Source organism: Herpailurus yagouaroundi, unplaced genomic scaffold (assembly GCF_014898765.1).
Source record: "Herpailurus yagouaroundi ecotype Mexico unplaced genomic scaffold, PumYag 220, whole genome shotgun sequence".
Taxonomy (NCBI): Eukaryota; Metazoa; Chordata; class Mammalia; order Carnivora; family Felidae; genus Herpailurus; species Herpailurus yagouaroundi.
The window spans coordinates 8,174,356-8,180,531 of NW_024412451.1; the positions used below are offsets into that span (position 1 = coordinate 8,174,356).

Consider the following 6,176-nt stretch of genomic DNA (forward strand, 5'->3'; position numbering starts at 1 on the left):
GTTCCAATTTTTCTGTGTGTGTGGGGGGGGGTTGGGAAGTTTCCATTTTTATACCCGTATAAGATGCTTCCAGACTCTCAGGTCTGTCCCAGACCTAGAATCATGTATTTCCCCAAAGAGGGTTTTTTTTTTTTTTAATGTTTATTTTTGAGAGAGAAGGAGAGAGAGCACGCACAGAAGCACGAGCAGGGGAGGGGCAGAAGAGAGGGAAACAGAGGGTCTGAAGTGGACTCTGTGCTGACAGTGTGGAACCCGATGCAGGGCTCGAACCCACAAACTACAACATCATGACCTGAGCTGAAGTCAGATGCTCAACCGACTGAGCCGCGCAGGCACCCTCCCCAATGAGTTTTTTATTAGCTATTTAAAGATGTGAGGAAATACAAGTACCTAAAGGACAGAGATCAAAGGCCTGTGGCAGCACAAAGTCCAAGAAGACACAGGCATGCACATACAACCCAAGGGATGATGAACACAACCTGGTCCGTTAGTGCAGTTATAATCTGCTTTATTACCTAACACCGATCATGACTTACCTTGTGTACAAGACAACACAACTCACAGACGTGTGGATGGCACTGCCATCAAAGGCTTCCTTTTGTTCCCAGCTGTCCTCTGTTGTGGTCCTTTTGCTCATTTCAAACACAGCTGTGAAGACACCTTCATGCTCAGCTAGAATAATTCCTGATACCTCCCCGTGAGAGATGCCCAAAGGAGAGGCGTGTCGTTGTTCTAAAGCTCTGCCATTTGGACCAAGTGTCTCCAGAGAGTGAACCTGGTTGCGGCAGGACACTTGAGTGCATTGTCTTGCCTCAGACCTGGCTGCAGGCACCTGGGCTGGAGGGAGACGCCACTCACCCGCCCCAGGCCTTCAGACCACGGATCATCCTGTGACGCCATGGACTGGGGAGTTTCTGGAGGACAGAATTCTGGCCCTGAGTCCCCTTCACCCACTGTGCAGTCACCATGGACTTCTGTCTACTCACACATGTGTACTAAGCAATGACACACCGCTCCCCAGCAATAGACACACACACACACACACACACCCCTCCCCTCTCAAGAAGAGGGGCCACAGAGCCTGTGCTCTTAGAAATTCCACCCAAACCCTCACAAGTGCCCCCAGCAAACCTGGCATATACCACACTCGGGGACCGAGTCTCCTGCAGCAACCTAGGCTCATGGAGCAGCCCTCAGAATGCCATGTGCCTGCATGCACACAGGAGTAAGGCAGAGCACACCCAACCCCAACCTGAATCCGTGTCTACGGCACCAGCAGTCCTAACACCAAACCTGTGCGGGCTCCCTACTCGTGTCCTTGCTGAGCCTTGTCCAGCACTGCCTCCTCCTTCCTTCTCTAACCCCTCTGCAGGAGGACAGTGAGTTCGAGGCCACCACCAGCTGCCTGAATCCTGGGCCTGCGGGAATCCACATGTCAACGAGCCCTAGGTGGTCAGGGCCTTGCGCCTGGCTGTGGTAAGGACAAACAGCACAGGAAGCCTAATACTCTGAGCCAAAAATAAGAGATTTTCCATCACCTCCCTTTTCTTGGAATATTCGCTTTACCAATCGTGTCATTTGTTTCTCCATATCTTTGAAATATATGTAAATCTTTTTAAGCTGAAGAAAGCTTTCTTCAACTTTCAGGTCGGCGAATATCTTTCTCAATTGCATGGGATCTAGCTCTTTGACATGTAAACATCAAGAGATAGCATGCCCACTGCTCCGTTTCTGCATGAAGGGTAGGAGCCTAAGTCCAGCAGGAAAAAGTTCCATGGTGCAAAAAAAAATACTTCCTGTCCTAAAGATGTGGGTTTACTGTAACTTGGAATAGGCCAGTCGGCACACAGACAGTCACCCCAAATAGCAAATGCTGTCCAATCCTCTTACTTGAGGCCTGTTATTTACCTTATCACACGAATATGATAAGTATATGTATCTGCTTGGCTATCCAAAAACGTGAGATTTCTTTTGGTCTTTAATCACTTAGTGGATTGCCTGTAATTGGCATCACATTCCAGTTTAATGCTTACTCTGTAATAAAAGTGTTCTCTTTCTCTTCTGCTTTTGTCTGGAGGTTTTCTGGTTTGGGAGGACATTTTGTTTTTAATTCTGTTCCCCTCACCACTGACCAGAACTACCAATCCCCACCTAAACACTTCAGGTGCCCATTAGACCCCCTCTGGAGGAGCATTTCACAGAGTACCTCTTCCCAATTCCTTCTGGGGCTTCCAGCTCTAACCCACAGTTGTGCAGCACAGAGCTAAGATGCCCCAAAATCCGCCTGCAGGAAGATGTCTTTGCTTATATGAGTCCTACTGTCTCCACTAGAGCAAAGTTAGATCAGATTCCAGTGAAGACAGCATCACAGGGTGACCATCAGCAGTTCCAGCTTGTTTTAATGTTCACACCTAAAACTGATGGAGACAGTGGGGCTTGGGAATCCCAGGGAGATAAGTCCATGCACCAAGTTGACCTGAGGTTCTGAACTGCCTCCGTCTGTTGCCCAAATGCCCGTACATGTGAAGAGAATACCTGCTGCTTCCCCTTCCCTGCAGAGACCTAACACTGCAGATTCAAATTCTTTTTTTTTTTTAAGTTTATATTTGTTTATTTTGAGAGAGAGAGAGAGAGAGAGCAAGCAGGGGAGGGACAGAAAGGGAAACAGAATCCCAAAGAGGCTCCCTGCTGCCAGTGCAGAGCCCCATGTGGGGCTGGAACTCACGAAACATGAGATCATGACCTGAGCCAAAGTCAAGACTTGTATGCTCAACCAACGGAGCCACCCAGGCACCCCTGCAGCAACAAGTTCTGCATCCAGTGCATGGGGATCTTTAAGATGGGTTAGAGCATCATCTCCCCTCGGGGCTCCCTCCTATCTCTGTAGCAACCACAAAGATAGAGGTACAATTCCACCTAGAATCTGCACACAGAGGCTCTCTACTTGGGATTCATGAGAGAAGGCAAGATTTTTGAGGACGTGCAGGTAATCCAGGGGACATGTTTTCTTGAGCTTGACAGATGGACAGAGACATGAAGTCAAAGGTCCTCACTGGAACGGGCCCCCAGTGTTGTCCAGATTTCATTCAGTGATCTGCTGCAGCTGTGTGAGGTGCTCCTGCTGTCCAGTTCAGTGCCAACGAGTATGGGCAGCCAAAGCAGCCCTTTTCAGGGACGCAAGCCCTGCCTTGACGCCATGTCAAGAGGGGAGAAGGTCCCTAGGCATGGGAGGTCAGGACTCAAAATATCCAGAGCCATGACCACAATTAAGCCTAAGTGTAAACTGTGTTACTGGTGTAGAGGCGTCTTACATAAGAGTGTCCTGCTCAGGGACAGGCTGTATCACACCTGGGGCCATGGGTGCTCTCAACCTAGCAGATCCAAGATCTACCTGATGCCACAGACCCACCCCTAGTCTCTCCTCTTCATCACTCTGGAGGCAGCAGGTCAGTCTCACTGGGGACACTCTCTCCAGCACCGGGGACTGTTTAGGATGTGGGGAATATCGTGTGCAGACTGGGGTCTGGATGACAACACTATTTGAATTTGCTTCTATCTCAGAGGAGGTGGGGTGAGTCATTCAGGGTCCTCTTCTTCCCCCATAAAAGGAATCTCCATGCACCCAGGTGTGAGTTAGTCCATGTTCCTTGTTCTGGGATGAACACTGAGGAGGCTTACAAACTGCTAGAGAAAGTGATTGTGTCTACTTAATGTGGTCATGAGAAAAACAGATGAAGAGCAATGGCCCCTACCATCTCGAGACTTCCAGTCTAGAGCAAATGGTTACACGGTTGAATTCCAGACTGTGGGGTCAGTGCAAGGAACAGGTGGTTCACAGGGGACTATGGGTTCATTTCTCTGTGGTTTTATGAGTACTCTTGTGGCCCCTGAAGGCCATCCACAAAGAAAAGAGTTTTGTAGTCGTAGTATTTGTTTACCTTGTTAAGAATAAGATCTACTTGACCTTTAAACATCACGGAGGTTGGGGGCACTGACCCCACGGTGATGAAAATCTGTGTGTCACTTTTGAGTCCCTAAAAACTTGGCTCTTTTTTTTTTTTTTTTTAAATATGGAACGCTTCATGAATTTGCATGTCATTCTAGGGGCCACGCTAATCTGTACTATTCCATTTTTAGTATATGTGCTGCAGATGTGAACACCCAAACACTTGACTCTTACCAGGCTACTGTTGACTGGAAGCCTTACCAATGACATAAACAATGGATTAACATGTATCTTGTGTGTTATATGCAGATTATATACTAGAGTCTTAACAATAAAGAAAGCTAGAGACTGTTCAGGAAATCAAAAGGAAAATACAGTACTGTACTGTATTTGTTGAAAAACATTCATGTCTCAGTAGTCTGGCGCAAATTCAAACCCATGTTTTTCAAGGGCCAACTTTAGTTTCTGGTGGGATTGTCCCAGAAAACTCTTAAGAGTTTACATTAAATTGCTTATTATTATGTTGTAAAGTAGGTAATTGGCTTAAGTGGAATATAATCATACAAAGTTTTTACTAGGCAAATATAGGAAGACAGAATTGGGAATAAATACCCCACAGGCAGGGAGCTCAGAAGCCTAGAGCAATCTGCCTCCCCAGCTCCACCCAGAGCCCTCTCTCCAGAAGCTTTTCCAGCTCTGGCCCCACCCTGGGCTGTGGCCTCACTGAACTGATTAGAGGAGGTCAGAGGTTTGGTTTACTGCTCCTCCCATGTCTCAATGGTAGTGCTAATGTTTTGCTGAAATCTAAAAGCAGATATACAGGAGCAAAGATTGTATGGTTTGGTGCCTTGATTTCTTATTAAATTCTGTGCTTTGAAAGGGTTTGGGACAGCACCCCCCTTCCCCCGCCCCTGCCAGAATGTGCCACTTTGGCATGTGGATTATTTTCAACTGAAGACAATTGAGACCCTGTAGACTCAAGAAAAATTTTGCTTCTCCCTTAATGACACAGAGGAATCTAAACTGGGGGCCCTTCCGAAACTCTGGTTATTACCAGAAGTACATTTTATCTCAGTGACCCATCTGTTGGCAGGACAAATATCTAATTACCATTGTTGGGGAGCAAGAGTAGACCTGTCCCCTCAAGGGTCCTTCTAGACAAGGATCCTGGGGTGTATGGGTAGCTCAGTTGGTTGGTCATCTGACCCTTGATTTCAGCTCAGGTCATGATCTCATGGTTTGTGGGACTGAGCCCTGTGTCAGGCTCTGCACTGATAGGTTCTCTCTCTCCCTTTCTTTCTGCTCCTTTCTCTCCTACTTGTGCTTGCTCTCTCAAAAAAAAAAAAAAAAAAAAGAATCGAATTGACATGAGACCAGATTAACATGAGAAAATAAAATTTACTGCTGTACCTATGATGAATACCACATAGGCATGGAAATTTTAAACACAGGTAAAATGAGGTATATATGTCATTCTGAGGTCAAGACAAGGGGGTAGGTGGTGTGGCAATGTTGGGGTTCAGAAGTGAACAAAGAATTCTTGAGACGACTTTGGTGCAGAGGTGGTTTTATTTAGGCATAGGGGCAGGACCCGTGGGCAGAAAGAGCTGCACTAGGACTGTGAAGAGTGACTGGTTATATACCTTCAGGTGGGGAGGGGGTTAGGGATAGTGTAAGTCTCTAAGGAATTTTGGAAACAAGGTTTCCAGGACCTTGAGGGACTACCTGTTGTTCAGAAAAGGTCATTTATTACTGTTTACTAAAAACTCAGTCATGAGACCCTTCAGATGTATATCAGTGGGCCATATGCTTGGAGCCTGATTGTCAACCTGTTATCTTGGGGAAGTAGAGTTACAGGAAGTTTCCAAAGGTATTTTTATATGTTAAAGGAGACTTACAGCATCTTGGGAGGGGGTGTGGTGCTTGGGATAATGTCAAGCTAAAGCAAAAGATTGCTGAGGTGCCTGGGTAGCTCAGTTGGTTAAGTGGCAGATTCTTGGTTTCAGCTCAGGTCATGATATCACAGTTTGTGGATTCAAGCCCTATGTCAGGCTCTGGGCTGACAGGGTGGAGCCTGGTTAGGATTCTCTCTCTCCCTCTCTCTCTGCCCCTCCCCTGCTTGCTTTCTCTGTCCTTCAGAAGGAAGGAAGGGAGGAAGGAAGGAAAAGATTGCCTTTTGCCCTTAGCAAACTATTAACATGGAGGTGCTTGAGTTCCTAGAAGAAGATCA

At 46.9% G+C, this 6,176-nt stretch overlaps 1 pseudogene; it reads right to left on the reverse strand.

The window, feature by feature from the left end:
• Positions 1–4,064: 4,064 nt before the first annotated feature.
• On the reverse strand, positions 4,065–4,161 carry LOC121019050 (uncharacterized; annotated as a pseudogene).
• Positions 4,162–6,176: the final 2,015 nt, after the last annotated feature.